Source organism: Bufo bufo, chromosome 1 (assembly GCF_905171765.1).
Source record: "Bufo bufo chromosome 1, aBufBuf1.1, whole genome shotgun sequence".
NCBI lineage: Eukaryota > Metazoa > Chordata > Amphibia > Anura > Bufonidae > Bufo > Bufo bufo.
The window spans coordinates 651,590,686-651,604,110 of record NC_053389.1 but is presented as its reverse complement, the minus strand read 5'-3'; positions in this window follow the sequence as shown (position 1 = coordinate 651,604,110).

The window sequence follows — 13,425 nt, the reverse complement described above, 5'->3', positions numbered from 1 at the left end:
CCTCCACTAAGCGGGCAAGTAGTGATGATGAGAGTGGAGTGGGAGCTGGTGTTGTGAGCGGTGAGGCTCCTGACCCAGAGATGGTTGAGGAGGACATCAGTGACATGCAGACAGTACTCAATGATGATGATGTAGCTGATCGCACTTGGGAGCCGGGTGACGAAGGGGCTTTATTATCATCGGGAGAAGAGGGTGGCAGCAGCGGAGCCAGCAAGTCACTAGCATGGCCGGGGGTCAGCCGGGTGGCAGCAATGGCAGGTCAGGAGACAAACGTGCCGGGGTAGACCATCCGCTTCGCAGGAGCCTACCTGCTCGGGAAGTAGCAGCTTCATGGAGGCAGCTGCAGTAGCTGTCAGTCAGTGGGTAGTGTGAGGGTAAAATCACCTACTTGGGGGTGTGGCAGTTTTTTGTTAAGCCACCGGAGGAGGTGAACATGGCCATATGTAAAATCTGTGGGCAGAAGGTGAAACGTGGCCAGGGTGTCAATGCTGGTACCATTGCCCTGTGTCAACATATGCAGAGTCACCATAAAGTGGCCTGATAGCAACTGCTGCATCACCCAGTGGCACGCAGCCGATTTCAGGCAGTCAAGGCTCCACCACCTCAGCAGAAGGGAGCTGTCTGTCCTTCCCATCATCTGCTGGTCCTGAGGCTCCTGCTCCCAGCCCTCCTACTCCTCGTAAATCATTCAGTCAGCAATCGATCACTGAAGGGATTGCCAAGAGACAACAGTATGCGTGCACTCATCCAACAGCGCATAAGCTGAACGTGCTCCTGTCCAAGTTGCTGATGCTGCACTCCTTCCCTTTCAAGGTGGTGGACTCTGCATCTTTCAGAGAACTAATGGTTTGTGCTGAGCTGAGGTGGAGTGTCCCAATCCGTCATTTGTTTTCCAAAAAGGCAGTACCAGCACCGCACACACATGTAGATTAGAAGGTGGGCCAGTCCTTGAGCCTGTCGGTGTCTGCCAAAATGCACAGCAGTGCTGATGTGTGGAGCTATAACTACGGTCAGGGACAATACATGTCCTTTACGGCCCACTGGGTGAATGTAGTTCCTGCACAGCCACACCAGCAACTTGGACAAGGTGATGCCCCTTCCGCCTCCACGTCCTGCGAGAATGTCCGCCTCTGCCTCCTCATCCTCCACTGCAGGGACAATTCCCAGTGCCCGTCCAACATACAACACGTGCAGGGCACGGCGGTGTCACGTTGTTCTGCACCTTGTTTGTCTGGGCGAATGGAGTCACACAGGGGAGGAACTGCTCCGTGTCCTTCATCAAGAAATCGAATCCTGGCTTTTTTTGCAACAACTCAAAATCGGAACCTTGGTGACCGACAACAGGAAGAACATGGTGTCGGCACTGTGTCAAGAAGAGCTGAGCCATGCACCCTGCATGGCACACGTGTTCAATCTTGCTGGCAAGCGGTTCCTGAAGTCTTCCACCCATCTGAAAGACATCCTAAAAATGGCCAGAAAACTTTGCATGCACTTCAGCCACTCGTACACTGCAAAGCACACCCTCTTTGAGCTGCAGAGGCAGAACGGCATCCCCCAACATAGGCTGATATGCGACCTTTCCACCAGTTGGAATTCCACCCTCCATATGTTCGACCAACTATGCGAACAGAGAAAGGCCATAAACGATTTCTTGATGATCCAAGTGGACAGGAGTACGCCCCTGTGTAACTTCGATGTCAGCCAGTGGCAGCTCATGCGTCACACCTGCCGTTTGCTCAGGCCCTTTGAGGAAGCCATGTTATTTGTCAGTCGCCAGGACTATGGGGTGAACGATGTCATTCCACTGCTTCATGTCCTGGAACAGATGCTGGTAAATCGGACGGCTACATCAGCCCTGTGGGGGCTGAACTGGAGGAGGAGGACATTGCACTAGCAATGTGTAGCGAAATGGGTGGTTTTTATACACAGGTGACAGAAGAGGAGTAGCAGGAGCAGCCAGAGGAGCTACAGTGCGATGAGGAAGAGGAGGCAGAGGACCCAGACACACCATGGCAGTATGCAGTGGAGATGGAGGCAGGGAGTCCCTCCGAGTCACTTGCACAAATGGCCCGATGCATGCTCACTTGCTTGTGTAGTGACAGCCGAATTGTCACCATTCGGCAGAAGGATGACTTCTGGCTCTCCACCTTCACTCATTGGAGATCTCTAATTTACAATATTATAACAACAATCTGGGCTATCCCTCACAGTCAACATAGGAAACAAACTAGGAACATTTTGGTCAGCCTAGATGCTAATACAGCCTTTAACCATGTCTTGTGGTCTCATATTAATATGATATTAACCTCGTACTATTTTGGGGCACAGTTTTGTGACGCGATACAAATGATGTATCACAATCCTCAGTCTATGGTTTGGGTTAATAATTTATTTTTTAGTGTTATTCAAGGTACATGTCAAGGATGTCTTCTATCGTCTCTATTATTTAAAATAACTCTTGATGCTTTAGTTTGAGTACTACAAGGCTCTTTTCATCTGCATTGGCTTTGTAGAGACACAAATATAAGCTTTTGCCAATATTATGCTTCTCTTTGTATCCAATCCAAAGCAAGTGATCCTAGATTTTATGACAACTATTATTAGATTTGGTTCTGTCTCAGGGATTAGAGTTGCTTTAACAAGTTTAAGGCATTACCAGTGTTTTGAACAACTAAGAGGCATTGGGGTAACTAGTTCCCTTTTCAATTGAAGAGGGACTCTTGTACTTACAGTATTTTGGGCATTAACCTCCGAGCTAATCTTCCCTCCTATATAAGCCAAATTTTAGGTCAATCATCCCATCTTCACTACAGATTTTTAAGGAGTGTTCTTCAGGAATGATTTAAAATGGTCATCAGCAACCTGTGTCATTGCATTTGTTGTGTTTTTTTAATAATAGAAATATTTCAAAAATTGTCCCTACTTAGGGGAAGATAGTGTTTAAACACAGACAGTGTTATCGTTAAAAAAAAAAAACTGTGCTTGATAGAATCAAGCATCCAAAAACTGTGTATTAATGGGGGCAGAATGCCTCTCCGTATTTTTGCAAACACAAATGTTAATTGTCAGAAGAAACAGTGGCTTGTTCTGAAGTTGATCAAGCCTGGAAACATTCTCCTTTTTATTTGGGAGCAGCAGAAATATAGTGTGGATGTAGAACAGACAAGGCACTAGATGTGTGTGTGGCTGTGTTGGGGTAGTAGTAGTAGTGGTGTTGGTTGTGCAGGGGTAATGGTAGTGGAAGAAGGGGTAATGGAAGTGGCAGTGGGGAGATTAGCAGTGGGGATTAGCAGCTGCGGCAATGGCAGTAGCAGCAGCAGCAGTCATATAGTGTGAAAAATGATGGTAGGCAGGCAGACAGTGGCAGTGGCGTGATGGTGCACCGTCAGCAATAGCGGATCTATTCACTGGCCTCAGCCAGAGGTGTGTGAAAATCCTCATGGATCCATGCCTCATTAATTTTGGCAAAAGGGATGTTTTGTACACTGGTGATGGACAACTTTGTCTGTTTGAGTATGATGACGCCACCTGCAATGCTGAAAACCCTCTTTGAGTTGACACTTGAGGCTGGCAACATAGTACAGAACTGCTGCTGCAGCTATTGCTGCTTGTGGTAGTGGAGACAATGAGAGGTGGGTGATGTCACGGTCTCTCCCGTTACAGGGGTCAGAAGATCTAAGAGACTGGCTGCACATGATGTGATCTGACAGCTTCTTTGGCTTGACTTGTTTGTTTGTTGCTGCTGGGTTTGACCACACCCCTTCTCTTAGGTGTAGCTTAAGTGGTCATTCCAACTCCTCTATTTAGTCTGGTCTCACCCATCATGCCATACGGTTGTGGAAGTGCTGGTGTTGGTTCTCCTTTGAGTTCCTGCTCGTCCGCGTACTTCAGAGTTAAGTGTCTTTTCCTTATTTCTTGTTTGTTGTATTACCCTATCTTTTGGTATTGGGCCTGAGGGAGTCTCCTGTTCCTTCAGCTGGGAAGGAACAGGACATCTTTTGTCCTGACATTATTTCCAGGGACTTTTAGGGTAAGATAGGGCTCTAGGTTCCGTGTATGAACATTCCTACCATTAAGTTCTGTTCATACTAATAGTAGTCAGGGCTCGGTTTAGGGATTCACTAGACCTTTTCCCTTTCCCTAGTTTTCGGGCCTAGTACCTTTTCCCTTCCCTCTTGTTTTTGGTTTGGAGTTTACTACCCACACCGCGCTGTGACAGGTGACTTGGCGGGGGAGGGGTGGAGACATCCTGATCAGACATGTTTAACAAATATTAACAGAGGCGCAATTGAATGTCCCTTCTCTTCTACAAACACACTGCCCACTGGTATTCATAATGTACAATGATAATAATGCACAGGTATAGTAATACAGTTTTTGCAGTAAAACACATTCACTAACACAGGTATAGTAATTCAGTTTTTGCAGTAAAATATTTCGCAGTAATGCTTTTGCTGTAACTGAACAGTATCTTGATGTAATACAACATGTTCACTAAAACAAGTATAATAATGCAGTTTCGGGCCGTAAAACGTGTTCACTAATATGAGTATAGTAATCCAGTTTTTGCAGTAAAACACTTCACTACCACCTGTATGGTAATGCAGGTGTGCAGTAAAATGCTTTTGCTTTTTGGCAGAAAAACTCGTTCAATAACACAAGTATATTAATGCAGCTTTGGCAGAAAAATGCGTTCAATAAGGGAGGGTTCGCATTAGCTTTATAAATTCCTTTATAATGAAATTTTAGGACGGAATGCAAAACGGAAGCCTTTAAGATGCATTCCATTTTGCTAATACATGTCTATGGGCACATATAACAGTCAAGTTTTTTCTGTTTTTCATGACGGTAAAGAAAATCCTTTCGACCCACTAGCATAGGTATACAGACTGTATGCTATTTGGGGTTCTGGCAATAAGCCTATGAACTGTAAAAAAGCAAATTTTTTCAGGATAAATTCAATTTGCCGCAAAGCTGAAATTCCTCGTGCTTCGTTGTAGCAAATTGATTTAACCTGAAATAGTGAAAAAAACTAAACAAAAAAAAATCATACTTACTTTATCCATTTGCTCGTAAAGGGCCGTCCGGCGCCAATTGGCTTGAAGATCTCACACAAAATCCCGTGCATAGTGACGTATGACGTCACCACACCGGCTGGATTTTGCGCCAGATGTTCAAACAAGATGGCAGCGACTGGTCCATCGCAAGCAAATGGATGAGGTAAGTACGATATTTTATTTTTTTAATTATACACTCTGTTATTAATATCAGATGCCACGATCAGCTATAAATGTGGCATCTGAGGGGTACAATGACGGGGGAAGCGCAATCGGCGCAATTTAAGACAGAGGTAGGTGGCATTGATCTGTGAGGATTTTCACACTCCTCTCGCTTAGGACGAAGAATAGATCTAAGATTGCTGACAGTGGCAATTTATCATCCATCCTATTATGCCACTGCCCCTGTCTGCCTACCTACCATCATGTTCCGTACTATATAACTTCTGTAGCCACCGCCACAGCTGCTACTTCCTGCTGCTAGTCCCCTTACTGCCACTTCTATTACTCCTACATTACCATTACTTCTAAGATAACTACCCTAACCTAGCTGCACACACATCTACGATGGATTTTGGCACTTAAAAGAAGGTGCCAGCTCCGCAGAGATGCAAGCACCATATTTCTTACATTTCTGCTGTTTTACACAGCCGACATGAGGATTAACCCTGATAACATCAATTGCAGACATTTAATCTCTTAGATCAATTGTGAGTTGCCTTTCCCAGGAATCTCTGTTGTCTCAGGTTCTGAATGGTTTCTCTGTGCTGAGATCAGGGAAGCCGTTCATTGGTGGTGATGGGCAGTTGTATCACAGGTATATTCATATGGATGTCTGCAGGTTGCAAAGTAGTGTATTAGAGAATTGATCTGAAGATCACATGTTCATGTCCCCTAGAAGGGCTTAAAATAGTAAAAAAAGTTTTTAAAAAATAAAATAATCGAAATGACAGACAGACAAAAATGAAATCACTGATAACCACAGATTGCTCCGCAAAAAATGAACCCACACACAGTTTTGTAGATGTAAATATAAAAAAGTAATGGTGATGAAAAGAAAAAAATGTAGTATTGCCGAAGTGAACAGGTCAGCCTTATTGTACAGGGAACTGCTTAAAAACATAACCCATAAAACTATGATGAAATTGCATATTTTTTAATTCCACCCATTTGGAATTTCTTTCCTGCTTCCCGCTACATTGTATGTTATATTAAATGGTGCAATTATAAACTACAGTTTGTCCCACAAAAAACAAGTCCTTATGTGGCTGTTTGAATGGAAAAATAAGAAAGTTATGACTCTGGGAATGCAGGAAGTGAAAAATGAAAACGCAAAAATGGAAAATTGCTGTGTCATGAAGGGGTTAAACCGCATCTGACCCTAATAAAGGACAATTTTTGAAAGATTTCTAATATTAAAAAGCATAAAAAATGCATTTACCCATAACTATATATCTCAGGGTCAGTAACATTACTTGCTGTTGCTGTCATTACGTTAATTTGACAAAGTGGACACAAAATACATTTGCTCATCTCTATTAGGAATGATACAATAAAATGTGTAAATGATATAAAAATAATACAAATAAGGCCTTAGATTTGTGAGTTTATTAAGTGACTTACTTTTTATATTAGATGCAACTTTTATATGTATAAAATGTTCCACTTTGCCATCCCTTGTACTGATTTCAGATGTTTGCTTTTCCTAGGAAAATGACATCATTAGGCAGTTAATATAAAGGGATTTCAGCTCACCCACCGTCCTCCTTCGCCGCCCACGGATCCCGGACCAGGAATCAATCAAAACAGTAGAAAAAATCCAGCAGCAGGCTCAGGATAAAATCCAATTTCTTTATTTCTTTATTTTAAAATCCGTAGGCTAACCAGACAGGCAAGGTCTACGCGTTTCGACTGTACGTCTTAATCATGACCACACCTTTTTTTTTTTGCTTTTTTGATCATTAGGCAGTTAACATATTTCTTTTTGACTTGGTTTTGATACATTTGCAAAACTTTTTTTTTCATAAGAAGAAATATTTTTCTTATTAAGTGATATCTCCAGGGCTATGGGCTTGGATGGTTGAGGTGATTACTGAGGAATGACTATTGACCTTCAGACCAGGAGCACTCTAATTTGCAGAACAGCAGATGTCCCATGAGTCTATTCCGGACAGGTCACATAATCAGCCTGAGCTGCAAAACGCTTCTTGTCCAGCTGTACCCTCTCCCTCCAGGACCTGAGGACATGGTTAAATAGGCACCTCTGGATTACTGGACTTGGAATTATGAATTGGAAAATTAAACACAATAAGAAAAGCCTTTGGGTGTAGCAACCCTTATCTAGTAGAAATAAGGATGGGCACAACCTTTGTTGTGCCTTAAGGGCTGAACTTGTGTAACAAACGTGATATTATGTACTCTTAAAAATAATAAATTTACATTACACAGAAAAACTATTTCAAGACATGACAAGTTAAAATTACTGAGTATTGTACAGTTAACAATGGCTCAGGGGCTGGGGTGTTATATTATTTACTGTGAGAGGCTGTTGGTTTTATTGTATATACTGTGAGGGACTGGGGGTGTTATGCTATGTACTGTGAGGAACTGGGGGTGTTATAATATTTAAGTGGTATTGTTTTCTTTAATAGTTACCATAAAAAATAACTATGGGACTGAATGCGAAAGAGGAGATGGACAGGGGCAAATGGATGGCTGGAGCCCAAGTTGGGTAAACAGCCCAGGGCCTATAATACTCTTAATCTGCCCCTGCTTAGTGACATATTCAAATAGATGTGACGCAAAAATAAAATGTTGCAACATTTAGGCGAGAACATTGCTCTGATGAAAACAAATATACCTATACAAATACTGTATATAAATGGGCCATACAAAGAATATGGTGAAGAACTGTTCCATGTAAAATGTGCTCAAAAGACAAGGGGGCACTGCCTCTGATTGGAGAGGAAAAAGTTCAGTCTCCAGAAACGTCAAAGCTTCTTTACTGTAAGAACTGTGAAGCTGTGGAATAGACTTCCTCAGGACGTGGTCACAGCAGGAACAGTGGACAGTTTTATAAAGGGTTTAGATGAATTCTAAACAACATTAATGCTTATGAAAACGTGTAGAAATTTGAGTCTCAATTCCTTCTGGGATTCGTGTCCCCACCTATCACTTGGTTGAACTTGATGGACTTGTGTCTTTTTTTCAACCGTATTAACTATGTAACTATGTAATTTTGGATACATTTTGTGTCATTGTTTGCAACCACAAACCAGTGATAGTAGGGATTCTGTAACAACTTGAATGTACAATTTACACCAGTGCACTTTGGTTTTTATATATCTTTTTACCCATAATGCATTGAATAAATCACAAGTGATAGCTTGATGTTAGAACTAAGTGTTTTGCATTAAAAGTTTGCAGGCTTTAGTAGCCTCGAATCTTTTCTCTTTTGTTACTAGCTTTTGCTGGACTTGGGTGATTGATTAAAAGAAAATCTAAATACAGTAGATGAAAGGATTCTGGATCCATTTTCTTCAAGCATGCTCTCCAGCATTTTATTAAGGGCCTCTTAACAGCTCAGGCGCTAAGATTATTTTCATCTCTTCAACTCAAGAGTATCTTTTGAAGGCAAGCTGAGACCTCAAATGTACAAGGATTAACGTAATCTTCTAGAACCTTTAATTCGCACTGTCTTTACCTGTGAGGCATTTGGAAGCACCAGTTCTATCATAGATTCCTAAAACATTCAATATTTGCCAGGTTTCCAGGCATGTAGAAAATATCCATCTTAGTACTGAAACAAGCAAACTCTTTAATTCATATTTCAGGGGAATGTGATGCATTTTCCACCTTAGGCCATGTGAGCTCTTTTTTGATGTTTCACAAAGTCCACATACTAAACACTGATACTTTTCTAAGTTTTTCTTTGGCATGTTTTTTTTCCATAATGTTTTGTTGGTCTCCTTAGACTTATTTTGTTAAGTAGTTTCTGCTGTTCCTTTCATCATCACAGTTAGTCAGATACACCAATAAATCGTAAAATATTATAGAAATACAGTGATAAGATGGTAGCATAGGAATGATAATGACAGGTAATGTATGCAATGCCTTGAAAAAGTATTCATATCCATTGAACTTTTCCAAATTTTTCATGTTACCCCCACAAATGTAAATGTATTTTATTGAGATTTTATGTGATAGACCAATACAACGCAGCAAGTATGTGTGAAGTGAAAAGAAAATGCTAAAATATTTAAAACATTTTTAATAATACAAATCTGAAAAGTGTGGCGTGCATTCGTATTCAGCCCCCTGTACTGTGATACTCTGTGTAATTTATTCTCAGTTCAACTACAGCCTCTGAAGGCCTCAGAGGTTTGTTAGACAACATTAGTCATTAAACAGCATCATGAAAACCAAGGAACACACCAGACAGGTCAGGGATAATGCAGTTGAGAAATGTAAAAAAAAGCATCTCAAGCTCTGAACATCTCACAAAGCACTGTTCAATACATCATCCGAAAAATGGAAGGAGTATGGCACAACTGCAAACCAAGACATGGCCATCCACCTAAACTGACAGCCTAGGCAAGGAGAGCACTAATTAGAGAAGCAGTCAAAAGGTTCATGGTCCACAGGGCAACTATTAGTCGTGCTGAGGTTTGCCACAAGCCATGTAGGGGACGCAGCCAACATGTGGAAGAAGGTGCTCTAGTCAGTTAAGACCAAAGTTAAACTTTTTGGTATAAATGAAAAACTCTAGGGGGGTTATTTATCAAACTGATGTAAAGACTTGCTTAGTTGCTCATAGCCACCAATCAGATTCCACCTTTCATTTTCCAAAGGAGCTGTCAAAAATGAAAGGTGGAATCTGACTAGTTGCATATTCATGTGTTTGAATGGCCCAGTCAAATTCCAGGTCTAAAGCCCATTTAGAATCTGTGGCAAGACTTGAAAATTGCTGTTCACAGGTGCAGATGTACACAGCTGGTAGAAAAATACCCCTAAAGATTTGCAGCTCTAAATGCAGTGAAAGGTAGTCTGAATACAAATGCACTCCACCCTTTTCTAGACTTTTATTTATTAAACATTTTGAAAACCATGTATCATTTTCTTTTCACTTTGCATATACTTGCTAATTTGTGTTGGTCTCTCACATAAAATCCCAATAAAATACATTTAAATTTGTGGGTGTTACATGAAAAAATTTGAAAAAGTTTAAGGGGTATGAATACCTTTTCAAGGTACTGTAATGTTGGTAACTGCATAGACAAGAACATGGCAAATAAAGTTTAATGTTGATAATTGTAATGTATCTAGGCTGCAGTAATATTATTACAAATTATGCATTCAGTGGAATAGACTGGGGATAACAATGATGGATCCTGATTATTTTTGCCCTTGTGAGTGATTGAATGATTATCAACCAGAACATCTGTGTAATCAGTGATGTGTTGCCGATAATCATTACAACTCAATGAAAGAGGAACTATGAGTGAATCGATTTTAAACTAATTGAATTCATTACGAATTTCACAAAAATGTATCCAAATATTATTTTTGATTAGTTTCAGATGAATTTCTTTAAAAGGGCGCCCTGTACCATTTTACTATTAATATTGGCATGGAAATAGGGAAGAAGATGGAGGATCACATGACACTGGGAGGACATGGGGGGAGGCTTTCCCTGATTGCCTCAGAGGTTGAAAGAAAGCCGGGATCAGCCAATCAAGGGGAAGTGGGCAGGCAGCTCCTTATGCTTAGACAGAAGTATTGCCATTGTGTCTGCAGCTTTTGATACAAATCAGATCACAGCCAATAAGCTATCCATAGGCACGAAAATCCTTGATAAAGGGCGATTCATGTCTTAAGCCCGAAACATTGCTACACCTCTGCACTTGAATGTTTGGCTAAAATGAATTAATGAAGATCATTCATATCACTGCAAGTTGGTGTGCTGTCTGAAACTTGTGTATCTACAAATAAATACCCCCAGCATGCTCTTCTGATTGGTTAAGCTCCATTTTGTGTGGATATTATATATAGGTTGCATTTTGTTGGAGTGTGTTGGTTATTTTTTCTTGCCAGGAAATTCACTTTCCCTGATCTACTAGTGAGCAGAGGAAAATGATTGAGGAGCAGAAGTGGGTGCATCCTATTATTTCTCAGAGGGTGCACAAAAGTCAGTTTGCAAGTTTGTATGCCAACCTACAGGAGCACCCAGCCAAGTTCTTTAATTATTGCTGCATGTCAGTCACAGTCAGTACTTTTGATCAGATGTTGGGGGAGTTGCAGTCTGGCCTGACTTTCCTGGACACCAACATGAGTCATAGTGTCTCACCTGAGGGTCGCCTAATTATTACTTTGAGTTAAGAATATTTTTTCACACTCATAAGACAAGACCCCACTGTTTACACTGTTTATCTGCTTGTGTTTTTCTGCTTGTTTTTGTTTGGTGACAGGAAATTATTTTAGTTCCTTACTGTCACACACAGGGGGTGGGGTAGTTACCACTGAACTCCACTCTCACCCCTGTCCCTGCCTACTTGCCTCGCAAGTCCTAGCAACAAGGGACAACTGGTCAACAAACCCTTAGCTAGGATAGTGCAGAGAAGACAAACAACACATAAACAGAAAGGTCAAACAAGCTGCGTCAAAACCAAGAGAGCAGAAAAGGTACTGGAGGAGCAAGCAGAGAATCGTTAGGACAAGCCGAAGTCAAACCAGGAGAGCACGCCAAGACCAGAGGATGAGACGGTCAGGAAATCAGAAGCTAAGCAGGAACAAACAAACCAGGTGAGTATCATGCAGGAAGGACCTCAATAACAGGCAATCTGTGGCCAGCAGATTGCCTGTTTAAATAGAGCGCTGGTGGAGTCATGTGAAGTGGCCAGCATCACATGACTCCTGAGTTCTGATGCAGCTGAGCGCCGAGTGATCAGCTCGGCGCTCAGCCCTATTGCGGTTGTCATGGGAACGGGTGACACGGGGCGCGCTGATGACGCGAGCGCGCCCCTGCCGTCCCCGCTTCCCAGAACACCGCATCGTGACACTTACAGTTCTGATATTATAATTATAAACAGTTTTTCTCTGTAGTTTTGCTTGCCTTGGCTGTAGATATCAGGTCCAATGGAAGTTTTGCAGATGCTCGCATCTTCAGGGCTTCCAGAATGGGTCGGCGTCTTCAGTCCAACCAACAATAAAAAATAAAAAAATAGGATAGCACCACTTACTGACTATTAGAAGTCCAAATATGAGCGGCGGTGCTCGCGGTGTCAGGCCCTGGCCCCAAGGGCCCCACAATAACAAAGGTAGGTGTAAGAAAAACCGCGGCACTCCAATCCTCAATCCAGTCGTATAATTATTGACTCCGAACCAAAGCAACGTTTCGACTTAACAAGTCTTTTTCAAGATATATTCAGTCCAACTAACTGGATATACCACAGCCAGCACACCTTCCAGACTCCTTGGGTCCACCTGCACCTTTTGCGTTTGTAGGTGACAAGCGTTTTGCCCTTTCTACAAACCTCATGCGTCCCTTCACCAGGCAAGGTTTGGATGAGAAGAGGCGCACTTTTAACTATCGATTTGGCAGGGCCAGAAGTTTTATGGAGTGCATTTTTTAGATTTTATCTAGCAAATGGCATATTTTTCTTTTAGCCATACAGCTGACACCTGAGAAAGGTAATGGGGTCATCCAAGCCTGTGTAGTGCTGCATAACTACATTCACACTTATGAGACGTCTCCGGATAAAGATGCCAAAGTTTGTACAGTGCAATCGCCAGGAGAATCATCATACCTTGGAAGAGCTGGATCAGCAGGACTGAGAGTGAGAGAATTATTTTCAGATTATTTTATGTCCCCTCTAGGTTCTGTTCCTTTACAGCAACGTTATAGTATACGGGGAGCGTTATAATTTTTATATATGATTGCAGTGTCCCACTCCGTGTTTGTAGTGGGTCCCTATATAAGTCTGGAAATTTGCAGTATGTCATGTGATTCACCCCTTGGTGGGGTTGGCATCACATATATATAATATCTTAGGGTGTGGCATTGCAGTGGAGATTAGAAGGAGAGAGAGAGAGAGGGAACCAGTGCAGAGTTGAGTGGAGTAAGGAGGAGAAGGAGAGGAGTGCATGCAGACATGCGTTAAGATCAGTGCTGTGTGAAGTGCAGCAAGGGCAGCACATGTTTAGCGCCCAGCCAACGGATGCCTCCGGCACCAGACCTACGGAAGTCAGATGTCATAGCCAGACTGAAGCAGGACAGATAAAGGAAGTAGAAGACCAAGATCAGGGCTGGACTTGCTGTACCTGCAATTAAGCTGACATTGAACTACCCCTCTGATTTGTGCGCAGACCA